The sequence below is a fragment of the Bufo bufo genome, chromosome 2 (assembly GCF_905171765.1).
Source record: "Bufo bufo chromosome 2, aBufBuf1.1, whole genome shotgun sequence".
Lineage (NCBI taxonomy): Eukaryota > Metazoa > Chordata > Amphibia > Anura > Bufonidae > Bufo > Bufo bufo.
This window is the reverse complement of record NC_053390.1, coordinates 516,063,411-516,086,382: the sequence shown is the minus strand read 5'-3', so window position 1 is coordinate 516,086,382 and position 22,972 is coordinate 516,063,411.

Genomic DNA, 22,972 nt, shown 5'->3' with positions numbered 1-22,972 from the left:
CTGTGCGCAAAAATGCCTTGTGGATGCTAGAGGTCAGAGGAGAATGGGCCGAATGATTCAAGCTGATAGAAGAGCAACGTTGACTGAAATAACCACTCGTTACAACCGAGGTATGCAGCAAAGCATTTGTGAAGCCACAACACGCACAACCTTGAGGCGGATGGGCTACAACAGCAGAAGACCCCACCGGGTACCACTCATCTCCACTACAAATAGGAAAAAGAGGCTACAATTTGCACGAGCTCACCAAAATTGGACTGTTGAAGACTGGAAAAATGTTGCCTGGTCTGATGAGTCTCGATTTCTGTTGAGACATTCAAATGGTAGAGTCCAAATTTGGCGTAAACAGAATGAGAACATGTATCCATCCTCTGATGGCTACTTCCAGCAGGATAATGCACCATGTCACAAAGCTCGAATCATTTTCAAATTGGTTTCTTGAACATGACAATGAGTTCACTGTACTAAAATGGCCCCCACAGTCACCAGATTTTAACCCAATAGAGCATCTTTGGGATGTGGTGGAACGGGAGCTTCGTGCCCTGGATGTGCATCCCTCAAATCTCCATCAACTGCAAGATGCTATCCTATCAATATGGGCCAACATTTCTAAAGAATGCTATCAGCACCTTGTTGAATCAATGCCATGTAGAATTAAGGCAGTTCTGAAGGCAAAAGGGGGCCCAACACCATATTAGTATGGTGTTCCTAATAATTCTTTAGGTGAGTGTATAATGTGTTGCTCCTAGTTACATCTGTGTGCATCAAGTAACCAATGAGAGGAGGAGCTTGCACAGCTATATGTATCACCTTAATTAAGGTCATCTGTAAGATAGGAGAGGCAAAAGTACACAAGAATGCTACTCCCAGGATCGAAGCACATTCACATCTGAAAGTGTCACCCCTTCAAGAATAATCAAAAATCACGGAAAATGATACAAAACATCCTGCATGATATGATAGTAAATGGCTATGCATGGCTATCTTTATAAAATCACGGAAATAGACGACGCCAAGGTGCATAAATTCAGGCATCTTTGACTGCAGAGAGAATGGCGATACAAAGGGTTAAATAAAGGATTGCAGCCTAGTTAGAGTGGCACAGCCCGCAGGGGTGTTCTGGTTAGCAGGCTGGTAAGATAAAAGAGGCATTCCAGTAATCAAGCTTCCCTCCCCCCCTCAATCCTGGTTGGCTAAATGGGGTGGTAGTGGCCATATGTAGAAAAGAAGGGGAAGGGCCAGAGGACAGCCTCTTTCTCTGGCACCTCAGTTTCAGCTTCCCGCCCACCCACCCCTTGTTTCGTTGTTTTTCCGTTATTGTTCTTCTCACTGCTGGTGTTCTGTTTTCAGATCTATTCCTGTTCAAAAGTCACAGCGAAGGTCGGTTAAGTCATTTAAGAGGGAGAAGAAGGCGGACTTGCCCACGGATGAACTGTGTGGGGCATACTGTTTCTTATACTCTGAGGTAATTTGTTTGGTATTATTACCATGGTAATGGATCATGTGATGGACCATGTGATGAGTGCAGTGACGTCACCAAAGGTCCTTTTCCTCACAGATCATCAAAGAAGAAGACAAAAGAGAAGTCGGGCTGTGCGAACAAGTGGATGAAGTGAGTTAAATTATTTTAAAAAATTTTTAACCCCTCCATCCCTATTTTACTAAGCATTCTGTATTAGGAATGCTATTATTTTCCCTTATAACCATGTTATGAGGGAAAATAATAAAGATCGGATCCCCAATCTCTCTTCTTCGCGATCAAATGGATGAGGTGAGTAGGTATTTTTTTGTTTTAAATGCTGATTAACCACTTTCCGTCCGCCCATAGGATATAAACGTCCTATGGGTGGATCTCTATTTCTGAACGGACGTTCCAGAACGTCCGTTCAGAAAGTGCAGCTGCACGCTAATCGTGCAGCTGCTGATCGGGTTGCCCGCTGTCAGTGACAGCAGGGCAACCCAGAGAGAAGGCAGGGACAGTGCCCAGGTGTCCCTGCCTTCTGGATCGCTGCATACACAGCGCTCACCGAGCGCTGTGTATGCAGAGCAGGAAGCGCTATGCGCTTCCTGTTCCGGCCCGGCGGTCATGTGACCGCCGGGACCGGAGAGTGCAGGAGCTGTGTGAGGTCTTTCACAGACCTCGATCAGCCCTGCTCTGAGGCTGTACAGTGCAGAATTATGCTGTACAGCCTCTCTGGGGGGTGTATTTCTCCTGTAAATGGGGCTACCATGTCAGCCCCAGTTACAGGAGAAATCAACAGTGAAAAAAATAAAGAAAAAGTGAAGTAAATGTCCCCCAGAGGTCTTGTATGACCTTATGGGGGACGAAAAGTGTAAAATAAAAAAATAAAGGGTTGAAAAAATAAAATAAAAAAAAGTTTCAAATGTAAAAAAAAAAAAGTCCCCAAGTAAGGAATAAAAAAAAAATGTTAAAAATAGAAAAAATAAAATAAAATAGACATATTTGGTATTGCCGCGTCCGTAAAAAACCAGCTCTATAAAAATATCACATGACCTAACCCCTCGGGTAAACACCGTAAAAAGAAAAAAAAAAAAACGGTGTCAAAACAAGCAATTTTTGTCACCTTACATCACAAAAGGTGCAACACCAAGTGATCAAAAACGCGTATGTCCCACAAAATGGTACCAATAAAACCGTCACCTCATCCCGCAAAAAATGAGCCCCTACATAAGAAAATCTCTCAAAAAATAAAAAAAAACTATAGCTCTTAGAACATGGAGACACTAAAACATAATTTTTTTGGTTTCAAAAATGCTATTATTGTGTTAACCACCTCCGGACCGCATAACGCACGGATGCGTCCGGAAGGTGCTTGATTCATTCCTTCTGGACGCATCCGTGCGTCATCTCGCGAGACGCGAGATTTCCTGTGAACGCGCGCACACAGGCGCGCGCGTTCACAGGATCGGAAGGTAAGCGAGTGGATCTCCAGCCTGCCAGCGGCGATCGTTCGCTGGCAGGCTGGAGATGTGATTTTTTTTAACCCCTAACAGGTATATTAGACGCTGTTATGATAACAGCGTCTAATATACCTGCTACCTGGTCCTCTGGTGGTCCCTTTTGTTTGGATCGACCACCAGAGGACACAGGTAGCTCAGTAAAGTAGCACCAAACACCACTACACTACATTACACCCCCCCGTCACTTATTAACCCCTTATTCACCCCTGATCACCCCAGATCACACCATATAGACTCTCTGATCACCCCCCTGTCATTGATCACCCCCCTGTCATTGATAACCCCCTGTAAGGCTCCATTCAGAGGTCCGTTTGAATTTTACGGATCCACTGATAGATGGATCGGATCCGCAAAACACATACGGACGTCTGAATGGAGCCTTACAGGGGAGTGATCAATGACGGAGGTGATCACCCCATATAGACTCCCTGATCACCCCCCTGTCATTGATCACCCCCCTGTAAGGCTCCATTCAGACGTCCGTATGAAATTTACTGATCCACTGATAGATGCATCGGATCCGCAAAGCACATACGGACGTCTGAATGGAGCCTTACAGAGGAGTGATCAATGACGGAGGTGATCACCCCATATAGACTCCCTGATCACCCCCCTGTCATTGATCACCCCCCTGTCATTGATCACCCCCCTGTCAGGCTGCATTCAGATGTCAGTATGATTTTTACGGATCCACTGATACATGGATCGGATCCGCAAAACACATACGGACATCTGAATGGAGCCTTACAGGGGGGTGATCACCCCATATAGACTCCCTGATCACCCCCCTGTCATTGATCACCCCCCTGTCATTGATCACCCCCCTGTAAGGCTGCATTCAGATGTCCGCATGATTTTTACGGATCCACTGATACATGGATCGGATCCGCAAAACACATACGGACATATGAATGGAGTCTTACAGGGGGGTGATCACCCCATATAGACTCCCTGATCACCCCCCTGTCATTGATCACCCCCCTGTCATTGATCACCCCCCTGTAAGGCTGCATTCAGATGTCCGTATGATTTTTACGGATCCACTGATACATGGATCGGATCCGCAAAACACATACGGACATCTAAATGGAGCCTTACAGGGGGTTGATCACCCCATATAGACTCCCTGATCACCCCCCTGTCATTGATCACCCCCCTGTCATTGGTCACCCCCCTGTAAGGCTGCATTCAGATGTCCGTATGATTTTTACGGATCCACTGATACATGGATCGGATCCGCAAAACACATGCGGACATCTGAATGGAGCCTTACAGGGGGGTGATCACCCCATATAGACTCCCTGATCACCCCCCTGTCATTGATCACCCCCCTGTCATTGATCACCCCCCTGTAAGGCTGCATTCAGATGTCCGTATGATTTTTACGGATCCACTGATACATGGATCGGATCCGCAAAACACATACGGACATCTGAATGGAGCCTTATAGGGGGGTGATCAATGACAGGGGGGTGATCACCCCATATAGACTCCCTGGTCACCCCCCTGTTATTGATCACCCCCCTGTCATTGATCACCCCCCTGTAAGGCTGCATTCAGATGTCCGTATGATTTTTACGGATCCACTGATACATGGATCGGATCCGCAAAACACATACGGACATCTGAATGGAGCCTTATAGAGGGGTGATCAATGACAGGGGGGTGATCACCCCATATAGACTCCCTGATCACCCCCCTGTCATTGATCACCCCCCTGTCATTGATCACCCCCTGTAAGGCTGCATTCAGATGTCCGTATGATTTTTACGGATCCACTGATACATGGATCGGATCCGCAAAACACATACGGACATCTGAATGGAGCCTTATAGGGGGGTGATCAATGACAGGGGGGTGATCACCCCATATAGACTCCCTGATTACCCCCCTGTCATTGATCACCCCCCTGTCATTGATCACCCCCCTGTCATTGATCACCCCCCTGTAAGGCTCCATTCAGACATTTTTTTAGCCCAAGTTAGCGGAAATTATTAATTTTTTTATTACAAAGTCTCATATTCCACTAACTTGTGTCAAAAAATAAAATCTCACATGAACTCACCATACCCCTCACGGAATCCAAATGCGAATTTTTTTTTTAGACATTTATATTCCAGACTTCTCACGCTTTAGGGCCCCTAGAATGCCATGGCAGTATAAATACCCCACATGTGACCCCATTTCGGAAAGAAGACACCCCAAGGTATTCCGTGAGGGGCATATTGAGTCCATGAAAGATTGAAATTTTTGTCCCAAGTTAGCGGAAAGGGAGACTTTGTGAGAAAAAAAAAATATCAATTTCCGCTAACTTGTGCCAAAAAAAAAAAATTTCTATGAACTCGCCATGCCCCTCATTGAATACCTTGGGGTGTCTTCTTTCCAAAATGGGGTCACATGTGGGGTATTTATACTGCCCTGGCATTCTAAGGGCCCTAAAGCGTGAGAAGAAGTCTGGGATCCAAATGTCTAAAAATGCCCTCATAAAAGGAATGTGGGCCCCTTTGCGCATCTAGGCTGCAAAAAAGTGTCACACATCTGGTATCGCCGTACTCAGGAGAAGTTGGGCAATGTGTTTTGGGGTGTCATTTTACATATACCCATGCTGGGTGAGATAAATATCTTGGTCAAATGCCAACTTTGTATAAAAAAATGGGAAAAGTTGTCTTTTGCCAAGATATTTCTCTCACCCAGCATGGGTATATGTAAAATGACAACCCAAAACAGATTGCCCAACTTCTCCAGAGTACGGAGATACCACATGTGTGACACTTTTTTGCAGCCTAGGTGGAGATACAACTCAAATGAGAAATATAATCCGTACCCTAGAAAGGAGGAGGGGTGATTTAAAGGCAGAGAAATCAAACACAGAAGGAACAGCTGGGAGGAAGGAAACAGAAAGTAAAGACCTCATCACAGGGGCGGAGAAACAGAGCAGAGAGAACTCCTCCAAGCTCTAGTAGTGACAGCATCACAGGGGTGGAGAAACAGAGCTGTGAGAACGTCTCAAAGCTCTGGTAGTGACATCAGGATCCGCATGCAGTTGCCTGCGTTTTGGTTTTATTGTCAACCACATGGTGAGGGCTGCTGGTATGTTGCCTCACGTGTGGTTGCCGCTGGCAACATGATTTGGTACTTGGCAGTATAGCAGCCTGAGCTGTTGCTAGGCAGCTTGCTGTCAAGTGTATGCGGTTAACCCTGGTTGGGTGTGTGTGTGTATGTATGCACTTTGTATGTCTGGTGTGCACGAGGTTGATGTAGGTGTCCACTGTGACACTTCCTTCACTGTGGCTGCCCGTGGCAACGTTTGGTATTGTGTACATGTGGTGGCAGTGTCTCGGCCTTCTGGCTGACTCCCAGGACATGGTTGCCACGCATGTCGTTGCCTGCGGTAACAGCTGCAGTGTGATGTTTATTTGGACACTTCCCCTTTACAGGGTTATATACTGCTGTCAAATTCCGTTATTAAACAAAAGTTAGTTGGCAGCCTTTTCTGCAGATGTCATTGTGAGATACCGCCTTTACATACTGTCTTTCTATTCAGTTATTTAAAATAAAGCCATTTTGGGCATAATTCTTTCATAGCGTCCTAGTGTGGATCAGGGCGTGTGAGATACACCCTTTAAATACAGGGGTTCTATATTCAGGTATTTAAAATATAGCCATTTTGGGCCAACAAATTTAATTGCGGCCTAGTGTGGATCAGGGCGTGTGAGATACACTCTGTATATACAGGGGTTATATTCAGATATTTGAAATACAGCCATTTGGTGCACAAATTTTTTATTGAGGCCTACTGTGGGTCAGGTCGTGTGAGATACACCCTGTATATACAGGGCTTATATTCTTTCATTAATAAAACACCCTTTTTGGGGCAAAATACACAATATCTCAGGCCTTGCAGCATCTTGACGTTTGAAATTCCTGGGTTATATACTGCTGCCATATTCAGTTATTAACCACCTCCGGACCGCCAAACGCAGCGACGCGTCCTGGAGGTGGTTGTTTCATTCCGTTTGGACGCGCCGGCGCGTCCTCTCGCGAGACGCGAGATTTCAGTCACAGCCGGCCCGCGCATGCGCATCGCGGGCCGGCAAAAGTTTGAGGAGAATTGCATCAGCAACCTGCCAGCCAATGATCGTCGCTGGCAGGTTGCTGATTTTTAAAAAATCGAATCACAAGCCATATAACAGATCATATTAGTAAATATGATCTGTTATATGGCTTCTCTGCTCCTCTGCTGGTCCTTTTCGTCGGTTGGATCCAGCAGAGGAGCAGACTTCACAGTGAGTAGCACCAACACTACACCTTAGCCCCAGATCACCCCCCTGCACCCCAATTAACCCTTTGATCACCCCTTTGATCGCCCCTGTCAATCACTAGTGAAAGACAAAAAGTAATCAGTGTAAACTGTCACATTTTTTTCCCACTAGTATTGGCTGTTAGGTTTTAGGGATAGTTTAGGCCCCTTGGTTAGGTAGTTAGCGTCAGTTAGCGCCCACCCCACCACACCGCAGTCACTTTTATTCGCTGATTAGCGTATCGCTAATCAGCATTTGTACTTTTATAGTATCTGTAAGTGATCAAAACTGATCACGGTCAGATCTATAATTGTATTAGTGTCACCTTAGCTCGCCCTCCACCCAAAACGCAGTGTTTGCCCGATCAGGCCTGATCGGTCGCCCACACGTGCGTTCACCCACGCCCGCCCCACAGCAGTGACAAAAAATTATTATTTTTTGATCACTGCACATTCACTTTACACGCACTGCGGCGATAAAAAAAATCAGTTTTGATATTTTTTATCAACCGCAGCGGCCTCCGGTACTTCGCTAGCCTCCTCTTTGTAAGACAGGTTTGCTTTTTTTCTTGGGTAGTCTCAGGGAATACCCCTAAATTTAGTAGTCCAAAATGTCAAACAGGGGGTATTCTTCTGAAGAGGCCTACAGGATTCTGACCCAGTTGGATGAGGAATGGGAACCCTCATCTGACGAATCTAGCGGGTCAGAATATGAACCTGTGGAAAGCAGTGGCTCTCTGACCCAAAGTTCGGACGAGGAGGTGGAGGTCCCTGATAGAACCAGGCGTACCCGGCCCCGTGTCGCTAGACCACAGGTTACGCAGGATCCGCTTCAAGAGCAGCAGAGTGGGGCTGTCGCTGCCGGATAACGTGGTGAGGCATACACCAGCAGCGCAGACCTTCCTGGACCTAGTACCAGCACTGCCGTACAACCTGGTGAAGTAGCGAGCACCAGAAGGGCAGTTGAAGCTGGTACGGTGGCACGTGCAATAGTTACCCCGTCGCAGCCACTGCAAAGACAGGCCCGTAGAGCCCCTAGAATCCCTGAGGTGCTGGCAAAAACTGATTGGCAGTCACCAACTTCAGCCGCACCATTAGTTCCCCCTTTCACCGCCCAGTCTGGAGTTCGGGTTGAGACGGCTCAAATCGGTTCGGCCCTGGGATTTTTTGAGCTGTTCTTGACTGCGGAGCTCTTGGACTTAGTCGTGGCAGAGACAAACCGGTATGCCACACAATTTATAACCGCACACCCGGGAAGCTATTATGCCCAGCCTTTCCGGTGGAAACCAGTCCAAGTTTCCGAACTTAAAATTTTTCTGGGCCTTCTCCTCAACATGGGTCTAACTAAAAAGCATGAATTGCGGTCATATTGGTCCACGAACCCAATTCATCACATGCCCATGTTCTCTGCTGCTATGTCCAGGACACGATTTGAGACCATCCTGCGTTTTCTGCATTTTAGCGACAACACCACCTCCCGTCCCAGAGGCCACCCAGCTTTTGACCGGCTCCACAAAATTCGGCCCCTCATAGACCATTTCAACCAGAAATTTGCAGATTTGTATACCCCTGAGCAAAACATCTGCGTAGACGAGTCCCTAATACATTTTATCGGGCGCCTTGGCTTCAAACAATACATCCCAAGCAAGCGTGCCCGGTATGGGGTCAAATTGTATAAGCTCTGTGAAAGGGCCACAGGCTATACCCACAAATTTCGGATCTATGAGGGAAAAGATCAGACCCTGGAGCCAGTCGGTTGCCCTGACTACCTGGGGAGCAGTGGGAAGACAGTCTGGGACTTGGTGTCACCCTTATTCGGCAAGGGGTACCATCTTTATGTGGACAATTTTTACACAAGTGTGGCCCTCTTTAGGCATTTGTTTCTAGAACGGATTTGCGCCTGTGGCACCGCGCGAACTAGTCGCGTGGGCTTCCCCCAATGGCTTGTAACCACCCGTCTTGCAAGGGGGGAGAGGGCTGCCTTGTGTAACGAAGAACTGCTCGCGGTGAAATGGAGAGACAAGCGTGACGTTTACATGCTCTCCTCCATTCACGCAGACACGACAATCCAAATTGAAAGGGCAACCCGTGTCATTGAAAAGCCCCTCTCAGTCCACGACTATAATGCGCTCATGGGAGGGGTGGACTTCAATGACCAGATGTTGGCTCCCTATTTAGTTTCCCGCAGAACCAGACGCTGGTATAAGAAGGTGTCTGTATATTTAATTCAATTGGCGCTGTACAATAGTTTTGTTCTCTACAGTAAGGCTGGGAGAACACAATCCTTCCTCAAATTCCAGGAAGAGATCATCGAGAACCTCCTGTATCCAGAAGGTTCCGTGGCCCCATCCACCAGTGTAGTTAGCCGTCTACACGAGCGACATTTCCCCAGTGTCGTTGCTGGTACCTCAACCCAACCGCCACCCCGAAAAAAATGTTGTGTCTGTAGCAGGAGTGGAATAAGGCGTGACACCCGCTATTTCTGTCCTGACTGTCCTGACCACCCTGCCCTATGCTTAGGAGAGTGTTTCCGGAAGTACCACACACAGGTACACCTAGCATAGGGATTGCATCTCACAGGACAGGCACACAGGGCTATTAGGGCCCTTTTACTCACAGCTGCTGCAAACCTCTCCTTTCACCTGGGATAAAGTGCATAACGTACTTTGCCACATCTTTGGGCGATTTGCGCTTTGCACATTGTCCCATGGGGAAGGAGAGGTTTGTTCTATAAAGGTAAAAAAAAACTAAACAAAAAAAAAATTACCGGTAAGTGAAAAAGTAAAAAAAGTAAAAAAAAAGTTAATATGTTCTGTTCTAAAGTTAATAAATTTATTGCGTTGCGGCCTGGTTTTTTCTTTTTTGTTTTGTTTTTTTTACCTTCCAGGTGGACCAACCGATCGACTAGCTGCAGCACTAATGTGCATTCTGACAGAAGCATTGCGCTGCTGTCAGACTACACGCAAGTCGGTGTATGCGGCGCTGCAAGACGAGATTTCTTGTGGCGGTGTTCATATACTTTGGCAAACACTTTGTATATATATAAAAAAAAAAATCCCGGCAATGATTTATTTATCCACATCGATTGATGTGAATGGAGAAATCTGGTTTGCCAGGGCATACGAGCTAAGTGGGTATGGATGTTGGGCGGAGCTCCAATGTCCTGGCAGACGCCTGTCCCCTCCTTTTTCTTTTTTTGGCAGAGATTTTTTCATCCACATTGATCGATGCGAATGAAGAAATCTGTGCCGTTCATTTTTTTCTTTCAGCCCAGAGGCTGAACGGAAAAAAAAAATCTCATTACCCGTATGCTCAATATAAGGAGAATAGCAGAAACTCCTAATGCTGGGCATACATGTAATGATTGCGGAGACCCTCAAATGCCAGGGCAGTACAAACACCCCACAAATGACCCCAATTTGGAAAGAAGACACCCCAAGGTATTTGCTGAGGGGCTTATTGAGTCCATGAAAGATTGAAATTTTTGTCCCAAGTTAGCGGAAAGGGAGACTTTGTGAGAAAAAAAATAAAAAATCAATTTCCGCTAACTTGTGGCAAAAAATTTTTTTTATATGAACTCGCCATGCCCCTCATTGAATACCTTGGGGTGTCTTCTTTACAAAATGGGGTCACTTGTGGGGTATTTATACTGCCCTGGCATTTTAGGGGCCCCAAAGTGTGAGAAGAAGTCTGGTATCCAAATGTCTAAAAATGCCCTCCTAAAAGGAATTTGGGCCCCTTTGCCCACCTAGGCTGCAAAAAAGTGTCACACATGTGGTATCTCCGTATTCAGGAGAAGTTGGGGAATGTGTTTTGGGGTGTCATTTTACATATACCCATGCTGGGTGAGAGAAATATCTTGGCAAAAGACAACTTTTCCCATTTTTTTATACAAAGTTGTCATTTGGCCAAGATATTTCTCTCACCCAGCATGGCTATATGTAAAATGACACCCTAAAACACATTCCCCAACTTCTCCTGAATACGGAGATACCAGATGTGTGACACTTTTTTGCAGCATAGGTGGGCAAAGGGGCCCATATTCCAAAGAGCACCTTTCGGATTTCACTGGTCATTTTTTACAGGATTTGATTTCAAACTCCTTACCACACATTTGGGCCCCTAGAATGCCAGGGCAGTATAACTACCCCACAAGTGACCCCATTTTGGAAAGAAGACACCCCAAGGTATTCGCTGATGGACATAGTGAGTTCATGGAAGTTTTTATTTTTTGTCACAAGTTAGTGGAATATGAGACTTTGTAAGAAAAAAAAAATAAAAATCATCATTTTCCGCTAACTTGTGACAAAAAATAAAAAGTTCTATGAACTCACTATGCCCATCAGCGAATACCTTAGGGTGTCTACTTTCCGAAATGGGGTCATTTGTGGGGTGTTTGTACTGTCTGGGCATTGTAGAACCTCAGGAAACATGACAGGTGCTCAGAAAGTCAGAGCTGCTTCAAAAAGCGGAAATTCACATTTTTGTACCATAGTTTGTAAACGCTATAACTTTTACCCAATCCATTTTTTTTTTACCCAAACATTTTTTTTTTATCAAAGACATGTAGAACAATAAATTTAGAGCAAAATTTATATATGGATCTCGTTTTTTTTGCAAAATTTTACAACTGAAAGCAAAAAATTTCATTTTTTTGCAAAAAAAATCGTTAAACTTCGATTAATAACAAAAAATGTAAAAATGTCAGCAGCAATGAAATACCACCAAATGAAAGCTCTATTAGTGAGAAGAAAAGGAGGTAAAATTCATTTGGGTGGTAAGTTGCATGACCGAGCAATAAACGGTGAAAGTAGTGTAGGTCAGAAGTGTAAAAAGTGGCCTGGTCTTTCAGGGTGTTTAAGCCCTGGGGGCTGAGGTGGTTAAACAAACACCCTTTTGGGCAAAAAAAGTTTATTTGGCAGCCTTTGCTGCATATGTCATTGCGAGATACACCCTTTATACATTTGGGTTATATTCAGATATTTAAAATACTGCCATTTTGTGCACAAATCTTTAATTCAGGCCTACTGTGGGTCAGGCTGTGTGAGATACACCCTTTAAATACAGGGGTTTGATTCAGGTATTTGAAATACAGCCATTTTGGGCAAACAAATCTTTAATTGAGGCCTACTGTGGGTCAGGCCATGTGAGATACACCCTTTAAATACAGGGGTTTGATTCAGGTATTTGAAATACAGCCATTTTGGGCAAACAAATCTTTAATTGAGGCCTACTGTGGGTCAGGCTGTGTGAGATACACCCTTTAAATACAGGGGTTTGATTCAGGTATTTGAAATACAGCCATTTTGGGCAAACAAATCTTTAATTGAGGCCTACTGTGGGTGAGGACGTGTGAGATACAGCCTTTAAATACAGGGGTTTGATTCAGGTATTTGAAATACAGCCATTTTGGGCAAATAAATCTTATATTTAAGGCCTACTGTGGGTCCGGCCGCGTGAGATACACCCTTTAAATACAAGAGTTAGATTCAGGTATTTGAAATACAGCGATTTTGGGCAAACATATCTTTAATTGAGGCCTAGTCTGGTTCAGGCCGTGTGAGATACACCCTTTACATACTGGGGTTTGATTCAGGTATTTGAAATACAGCCATTTTGGGCAAACAAATCTTTAATTGAGGCCTACTGTGGGTCAGGCTGTGTGAGATACACCCTTTAAATACAGGGGTTTGATTCAGGTATTTGAAATACAGCCATTTTGGGCAAACAAATCTTTAATTGAGGCCTACTGTGGGTGAGGACGTGTGAGATACAGCCTTTAAATACAGGGGTTTGATTCAGGTATTTGAAATACAGCCATTTTGGGCAAATAAATCTTATATTTAAGGCCTACTGTGGGTCAGGCCGTGTGAGATACACCCTTTAAATACAAGAGTTAGATTCAGGTATTTGAAATACAGCGATTTTGGGCAAACATATCTTTAATTGAGGCCTAGTCTGGTTCAGGCCGTGTGAGATACACCCTTTACATACTGTCGTTATATTCTATTATTAAATAAACACCCATTTAGGGCAAGATCCTAAATTCGAGAAATATGAGGAGAGCGTCAAATAAGGGACGTGGCCCAGGTCGTGGGGCTGCTGGTGGAGCTCCTGTTGCAGGGAGAGGACGTGGTTGATCTGTACCAGCTACACGCACAAGTGAAAACCCTTCCTCAGGTGCGAGTAGGCGACAGAACCTGCAGCGGTATTTGGTCGGGCCTAATGCGGCTCTACAAATGGTGAGGCCTGAACAAGTACAGGCGATAGTAGATTGGGTTGCTGACAGTGGATCCAGTTCCTTCACATTGTCTCCCACCCAGTCTCCTGCTGAAAGACCACAGTTGGCACCTGCAGCCGATGTCCATCAGTCTTTCACCTCACCCCCTTGCAAATCAGCCAAGCAGTCTGAACCCCAAGTCATGCAGCAGTCTCTTCTGTTTTTTGATGACTCTGTTAGCAGGGTTTCCCAGGGCCATCCACCTAGCCCTGCCCCAGAAGTAAAAGAGATTGAGTGCACCGATGCCCAACCACTTATCTTTCAAGATGAGTACATGGGAGGACCATGGCAGCACGTCTTGGATGATGACGAAACACAGGTGCCAACTGCTGGGGCTTTCGAAAGTGTGCAGACCGACAAGGAAGGCAGGGGTGAAGACTGGGTGGAAGATGATGTTTAGGACGAGGAGGTCCTCGACCCCAAATGGAATCAAGGTCATGCGAGTGACCTATGTAGTTCGGAGGAAGAGGCGGTGGTCGCACAAAGCCACCAGCACAGCAGAAGAGGGAGCAGGGTGCAAAAGCTGAGCGGCCGTCCCCTAGACAGTACGCCTGCTATTGCCCACCACAGCAAGGGACTGAGCACACCAAAGCCAGCTCCAAGGAGTTCCCTGGCGTGGCAGTTCTTCAGACAATGTCGACAAGACACGAGTGGTTTGCACGCTGTGTAATCAGAGCCTGAAGCGAGGCATAAATGTTCTCAACCTGAGCACCACCTGCATGACCAGGCATTTAAATGCAAAGCACGAGCTGCAGTGGAGTAGACACCTCAAAATTCAATAAAGGTCTCTGGCTCCTCCTGCTTCCTCTTGTGCTGCATTCTCGGCCTCTTCATCCACCTCTGGAGTGACAGTGCCACCTGCCACCCTGCAAACAGAGGATTTGCCAGCAACACCTGGGTCACCAAGCATCTCCACAATGTCCCACGGAAGCGTTCAGCTCTCCATCTCCCAAACCCTAGAGAGGAAGAGGAAGTACCCCCCTACCCATCCGCTATCCCTAGCCCTGAATGCCAGCATTTCTAAATTACTGGCCTTTGAAATGCTGTCATTCCGTCTGGTGGAGACGGATAGACGGATAGAGATGGATAGTTTTAAAGGCCTTATGGCGGTGCCTGTCCCACAGTACGTCGTGCCTTGCTGCCACTACTTTTCCAGGAGAGCCATCCCTTCCCTGCACAACCATTCCTTCCCTGGTTTGAAATAGCTTTTTGCCATTTACGAAGTTACTTTCAAAATCTGTCTCTCTGTCGGTCTCTCTCCACTCTCTTTCCGATCCAAAGACAGGCACGCACGTACAGACGCACGTACACGATTATTTAAATGACGTATTATCGAGATAACAAACCAAACATAGTAGACTTTATAGGCAGGCAAATTTCATATTGGTACCTTGCACTAAGTTGTATTCGCGTATGAATGAAACTTAATTCTATTGAGCCAACCACTAGTAAATCAGACTAATAGCTCTAATGTTCCATTTGAATGCGATTACAGCTTATAGTGGGGGACCAATTGGAAAGTTGACTAATGTGAACAATTGACTGCTAGAATTAACAAATAAGAAAATAGAGCAGAATTCTCTTTATTGGTTGGTTATGGTTAGGTTAAATCTGGACAGCTGTAAGTTAAAAGAGCAATGCGAGTAATTTAAGTTCAAATAATCGCATTGCGATTTCAACTTAGAGCTGGGTTTCTAATGGGTCAGCTTGCTAGAATTAACGAAGTTAACGAATATGGAATACAGCAGTGCGAAGTTGAAATCGCCATGCGATTAATATAACTTGAAGTAATGACGAATATTCGATTTCGACGAATATGAGACGAATATTCAAGCGAATATTCGCGAATTTCGTCGAAATTGATAATGGCACCTCCTGCTCATCACTATTTGTTATAGGACATCTTACACACAGATGTGTGACTACTCCCAAATAACTACTATGGGCGTCCTGTTATTACATGTGCGAACAATTTAAAATAGCAGTGACAGCAACTGGTTATATCAACGCTAGCTGGTATTCAGTGACAATAACCGTACACATCGATACTGGTGGTGGTACACTTGTGGCAACCACAATCGATGAGTAGCCGGGGAAAATATTTAAAACATAGGGATAGGGCCAGCAAGCCCTTGAAATAACATTTGCCACAAAGGCTCTGCCTAAAGACAGTTCAGTTCCCAGTTTACACGTGTTGCTGTGTATGCTTGCTAGTGTTGATCACGAATATTCTAATCGCGAATTTTTCGCGAATATTGGCTCTTCGAGAATTCGCAAATATCTAGAATATAGTGCTATATATTAGTATTCTCGAAAATTCAAAAAAAAAATTCATCTGAACCCATGATCTCTCACTGCTTCTTGCTTGGGGGCCAATGAGAAGGCTGCAATATATTTGACTTTAGGAGTAGTGTTGATCGCAAATTTTCTTATAGCAAATTTTCCGACTGCCGATTTTTGTAATCAAGAAAATAATGACTGGAGATCACGAATTCTCGAATTCTCGAATATATTACGAATATTCACCCAAATATTCGTGAAATATCGCAAATTCAAATATTGCTCCTGCTGCTCATCACTGATGCTTGCTGCCTCCGCTCTTGCGTACTGGCTGCATGCGTGTATGCTGGTTGCTTGGGTGGTACATGCTGGCTGGCGCCTTCTATGTGTGAACTGCGTCCTGTGTATTCCCTGTGTCTTCTTTGCTCTGCGTTCACGTAGGGTTAATGTGTCCCTGTGTTTGTGTCTGATTATAAGGTGATCAGCTGCGTTAACTGACCTGGCAATTTAGATCTGTGGATGACTCAGAAACCTATGGGAATGGATGCATGGCGACATGGAGACATAGTGACGTCAAGACAAGGTGGCGTTGACCATCCCAAGAGGTAGCGGCCTGGTGAACCCTCAGGAAAGGCTTTTCCCACCATCAGGGGTATTGTGAAAAAAGGTGTTCACTTAGACAACTCCCTTAGGGTTTGGTCCCAAGTCAAACCGGTGCACTTGGTCCAGTGGTGTTTCATCTACCACTGTTACTGACCTGTTTGTCCAAGTTTATTCCAGTTATATTCTGTCTTGTTTAATAAAGTAGTAATTTTCAGTGATGGCCAGTTCGCATTGTTCGCCCGCAAACATATGAGGGCTGCCATATTTTTTCACAAGTCCGGCGAGGCACAGGTAAGCCCTTACCTGTGCCTGTGCTGCGAGCCGGTCTGAAAACAAGTGCGGTCAGCGGGAGCAGGCAGTTCCGAGAACAGCCACCAGGGGCCTTCATCGGGCTGTTCTCGGAACTGCCTGCTCCCGGTGACCGCATTTGTTTTAAGACCGGCTCGCAGCACAGGTAAGGGTTTACCTGTGCCTCGCCGGACTTGTGAAAAAAGATGGCAGCCCGCACATGCGAACTGGCCATCACTGGTCATTTTGTCTTTTTCCTTGCTTTGTCTGGTTCAGTATGCTCTCTGTTGATCCCTAGAACATGACAACAAGCTTGATTGATTTCTGACTGTCCCTTTTTGTTTTGTCACACTCCCTGACTCCCTAAGATCTTTTTTCTGGCAGACACTGACACGCCCAACCACCCTCATTCACAGACAAGCACAGAACAGAATTCTGCTCATTCTGCTAGGGCACCTCCCTGCCTGCTGCAGCACTGTTTGGCTCATTCAGGCTGCCTGTCATCCTGGGAGCCAATCAGGACAAGCCCTCCCACCACTTCCTCTCAGGGTCATGTGAGAACCCATTGTCTTCCTACCTAGTGCTTTTTTCCTGCCGACATGTGCAATAAATGGCGCCATTTTAGTGGATTCAGCCAGAACAAACCTGAAAAGATTTGGGTTTGTCTGCTGTTCGAAAAATAGCAAAGTTCAGACCGAACCCAAATTGGTTCACTCATCCTTAATTTAAATCTCTAAACAGTCTTTTGCAGCTACAATTAAAGATCAGTGTAAAAATGTAAAGCTTTGAGCACTGCATCATAAATTTTAACTTGCTTGGTTGGTGTTTTCAGGCTCGGACTGGCCCACAGGAGAACACGTAAATCCCCTGATAGGCCCCTGACAAAGGTGTGCCCCAGTCCCCCAATACAGCATTTCATACAGTCTAGATCCATTTAAAAAACAAGACCAAAAAAATATTGAACGCCTCCACACATAAGGATAGTCCAAAACTATAATTTATTGACAATGACATCATAAAAAATCTGCTAACAGCAGAGTATAATTCATAAGATTGTTACTAAGACAATACTTAATTAAACAATGATGTCATAAAAATACAACAACATGATTTAATTCATAAAATAGGCAGCAGATAAGAGCAAACAGGAGAGGACTGATAGACCCAGAAGGGGGCCGAGGGGTCGGCGACAGCAAAAATTCTGGTTACCAACAAAAAGCAAATATAAAGTAGGAAAAGACTGCCAGCGGGGAGCATGTCAAGCAAAATTAAATTAAACCTGTTTCAATGAAACGAGGTGCAGCAATCCCCAAATTGACAGAAACAACCGGCTGACGAAATGAGTACAGAAAATACATAATACCAGATTCTGTGTATCGGCCCCTCGGTCCACTCCTGCCAAACGCTGTTTCGCCTGTAAAGGCTTCTTCCAGAAGTTGAACACTAAGTTGAACACGTAGGCTAGGCATGGTATGTGTGTGAGCTTGCCGAACTCGAAAGCCGCCACCAAGTTACGGCCATAATCAGACACAACCATGCCTGGTTGTAGGTTGAATGGCGAGAGCCACAGCTCAGTCTGGTCCCTTATACCCTGCCACAGCTCTGCGATGGTGTGCTGTTTGTTACCTAAGCAAATTAGTTTAAGCACGGCCTGTTTCTGCTTCCCCACTGCAGTGCTACACTGCTTCCAGCTACTGACTGATGGCTGACTAGTGTTGCAAGATGAGAATTCAGAGGTGGAAGTGGAAGAGGAGGTGGAGGAGGAGTAAGGAGGGTTGTAGCCACTAATGTAGGTGGTGGTGGAAATCCTGATGGAAGTAGGGCCCACAATCCTTGGTATCGGTAGCACCTGTGCCATCCAAGGGTACGACTTGCTCGCGGCCTCCACAACGTTCACCCAGTGTGCCGTCAGGGAAATGTAGAGTTCCTGACCAAAAGCACTTGTCCATGTGTCAGTCGTTAAGTGGAGCTTCCCAATAACTGCACTGGTCAGGGCACGGGTGATGTTACGGGACATATGCTGGTGTAAGGCGGGTACGGCACGCCGGGAAAAATAGTCGCGACTGGGGACTAAGTAACGAGGAACGGCCACCGCCATCAGGCTGCGGAAAGTCTCAGTGTCCACAAGCCTAAATGGCAATATTTTCAGGTCCAGCAATTTGGAAAGGTGCGCATTTAGTGCTATGGCCTGTGCGTGGGTGGCTGGGAATTTGCACTTTCGTTCAAAGACTTGAGGTATGGACATCTGTACACTGCGCTGGGACACAGAAGTGAATGTGGTAGATGATGGTGCTTGCGAAGATCCTGGTGCAGGGTGGGGCCTGCATCTTGGACAGGGAATTGGCCAGCATATAACAGAGGGGAAGAGGAGGCAGTGGTGTGACCAGCAGACACTGATTGTGGACTCATGAGTTTGGCCCACCTATTAGGGTGCTTTGATGCTATGTGGCGGATCAGCATGGTGGTGGTGAGGTTGCTAGTGTTCATTTTGGTACGGCACAGGTTGCAAATGACAATTCTTTTATCATCCGCACTTTCCTCAAAAAAGCGCCAGCCTGCGGAACACCTACCCCTTGGCAAGGGAGATTTCCGCAAGGGGGTTCTCCGGGGAACAATTGCATGACTGATTGGTGTGTCCCGCCTTCTCCCATTTGCCACCCCACTGCCTCTTCCAGCCTGTTGCGGTGCTGCGGATCCCTCCCCCTTTGTACTGCTGTCCTCGCTCGGCTTGCCACCTTCCCAGGTTGGGTCAGTGATTTAATCGTCCACCACCTCCTCTTCCACTTCCACACTCTGGTCATCCTCCTGACTTGTTGACCTAACAACAACCTCACTTATTGACAACTGTGTCTCATCCTCATCATGAACATTTTGAGACACTAATTGCCGTTGACTCATTGGCAACTGTGTCTCATCATCATTATCCACCTCATGAAACACTAATTGCCGTTCACCACTGTCATCTTTTTTTGGACTGTGGATGCTCAAGAGTTTGGGAATCAGTGCACAAGATCTCCTCATGTCCCTCTTCAAGTGGGCTTGGCGAGAGGGCCAAATCAAGGAATGGCGATGAAAAGAGCTCCTCGGAATATCCGAGGGTTGGATTACTTGTTTGCCAAGACTCTCCATGGTGGATTAGGGTGAGAAGGAGGATTAGGGTGAGGATTCTGTTGACCAGAGTCTTAGCTACTGAGACTGGACTTTGTGGAGGACAGGGTGGTACTTAACTGACTGGAAGCATTATCTGCTGCAATCCAACCGACCACCTGGTCACACTGGTGTGACTTCGAGAGTGATGTTCTGCGATGCCCTGAAAACTGGGACATAAAGCTAGGTATCGTGGATGAGTGGGTTTCTTGTGCTCTGGCAGCAGGCACAGTTTCACCGCGCCCAGGGCCACGGCCTCTGCATGCACCATCAGCAGCACGGCCACTTCCCCGCCCCTTACTGCTGACCTTGAGCATATTAAATGGTATATATATGCTTGCAAATATGTCACACGTACAGAAGCGCAGGTTTTGTAAGTGTATGAGCAAATAAATTACACTGAATGTCACAGATATTTAGGAAGCGCAAACGTTATACAGGAGATGTAGCGCAGCTAATTTTGTTGTCAATAGCGGCGAAAAAATTACACTGAATGTCACTGATATTTAGGATGCGCAAACATTATAGAGGAGATGTAGTGCAGGTAATGTCACTGTCAACAGCATCCAAACAATTGCGTTGAATGTCACAGATATTTAGGATGTGAAAATGTAACAGAGGTTGTGTCACTTTCAGCAGCGCCCAAACAATTGCATGCATTTTAATGAAGGTTGCGCTAATAATATATATTGCAGCCAGATAAAACAATAGTCCTTAAAAGGACATTTGGGTCTCTAACACCTTTCAAGACTAAACCCTGCCTAAAAAACAAACCTGTCCCTACACTATCTCTCCCTTCTGCTGCTGCTCTCCCTGACTAAGACTTAGCTGAACCACATGTCATCGGGTGCTATATAGCGTGGAATCAGGGTTCCAGGCCGGAGAGGGATCGCTAGAAAAAGAGTCCAAATTTAAGGGAGATAAATTAATTTAAAAAAAATTGGGATTGAGAAGAAATGTGGGAAAAGCTATTGAAGCGCAAATGTGAGACAAATTACAGAAGCCCAAATGTGGACCAAAATAGTCAAGCGGAATTGTGGGAAAAGCTATTGAGGCGCAAATGTTGGCCAAAAGAGTATAGTGGAAATGTGGGACAAAGTATTGAAGCTTAAATGTGGTACAACTTGTTTAAGTTTAAGCATTGAATCAAATTAGGTGGCGCACATCAATTAAGAAGCATTTCAGAAATTTTATTCCGTCACCTATGCAGAGCAGGGGTTTATTCATGTCTAAAATTGTATAATGTCAACCCAAGAATGTACCAGAAAAATTACAGAAATTAATTAACTTGTCTACTTGGTAGAGCAGGGGTCTAAGACAGAAAACAATTGTTCATTGTCACCCGAAAATGTAAAATAAAAAGTATTGAAATTTATTACACTGTCAACTAGGGGTATATTACACAATTGGTGAATTTGACCATAAAATGTAACTGACAAATATAATATTTTTTTTTTTTACCAGTCTACTAGGTATAGCAGTGGTACTTCACACCAAAAAATTGCAGAATTTCACCCGAAAATGTAACTGACAATTTTATTTTATTTTTTAACCGGCCTACTAGGTATAGCAGTGGTACTATACACTCAAAAATTGGTTAATTTCACCCTGAAATGTAAATGACAATTTTTTTTATTTTTTAAACGGCCTACTAGGTATAGCAGTGGTACTTCACACCCAAGAATTGTTGAATTTCAACTGAAAATGTAACTGACAAATTTATTTTTTTGTTAACCGGCCTACTAGGTAAAGCAGTGGTACTATACAGCCAAAAATTGGTTAATTTCACCAGAAAATGGTAATGACAATTTTTTTATTTTTGTCATTAACATTTTTGTCATTAACATTTTTGTCATTAACATTTTTTTTTTGTCATTAACATTTTTGTCATTAACATTAAAATTGTCATTAACATTTTCTGGCGAAATTAACAAATTTTTGTGTGTATAGTACCACTGCTATACCTAGTAGTATAGCAGTGGTACTATACACACAAAAATTTGTTAATTTCACCAGAAAATGTTAATGACAATTTTATTTTATTTTTTAACCGGCCTTCTAGGCATAGCATACACCCAAAAATTGGTTAATTTCACTAGAAAATGTTAATGACAAGGTGGACGTAGTGGAGTAGGTGGAAGCGGCGGTGGAGGACGAGATAGCAAACACAGGTTTCTGGTTTTAATTTAATTTTTTAAAATTAAGGTACACTCCAAAAGAGTATGAAATATCCAAAATACAAACATGAGCAATTGCGCTGCAGTATAACAATGCTGGTTATTGCCGGTATACATGTCTATTCTGGACAAGGAACGGACAAGTCCTGTGGGATCCATGCCTGGTTCATTTTAATGAATGTGAGCTTGTCCACATTGGCTGTGGATGGTGGCTGCGCTTGTCTGTGATGACGCCCCCTGCCGTGCTAAACACACGTTCAGATAATACACTGGCTGCAAGGCAGGCAAGCACCTCCAAGGCGTAAAGGGCAAGCTCAGGCCATGTGCCCAATTTGAAGACCCAGAAGTTGAAGGGGACAGACCCGTCATACAGTATGTGTAAGCATGTGCACACATACAGCTCCACCATGTTGGTGAAATGCTGCCTCCTGCTAAGACGTTACATATCAGCTGGTGGTGCTGGTTGTTGTGGCGTGCTGACAAAGTTTTCCCACATTTCGGCCATGCTAACCCTGCCTTCTGAGGTGCTGGCGGTGCCCCAGCTGCGTTGGAGAACTCTTCCTCGTCCTCTGCTTTCGCCTTGTGCTTCCACTGTGCCCCCGCTGTCAGGTGGGAATGCCACCAGCAGCGAGTCTACCAGCGTGCGCTTGTACTCGCGCATCTTACGATCACGCTCCAGTGACGGAATTAAGGACAGTACGTTGTCCTTGTAACGGGGATCCAGCAGCGTGGCCACCCGGTAATCAGCACAAGTTAGAATGTGGGCAACTCGGCGGTCATTGTGGAGACACTGCAGCATGTAATCGCTCATGTGTGCCAGGCTGCCCAGAGGCAACGAAAAGCTGTCCTCTGTGGGAGGTGTATCGCCTGTGTCCTCTGTATCCCCCCATCCATGCACCAGTGATTGCCATGAGC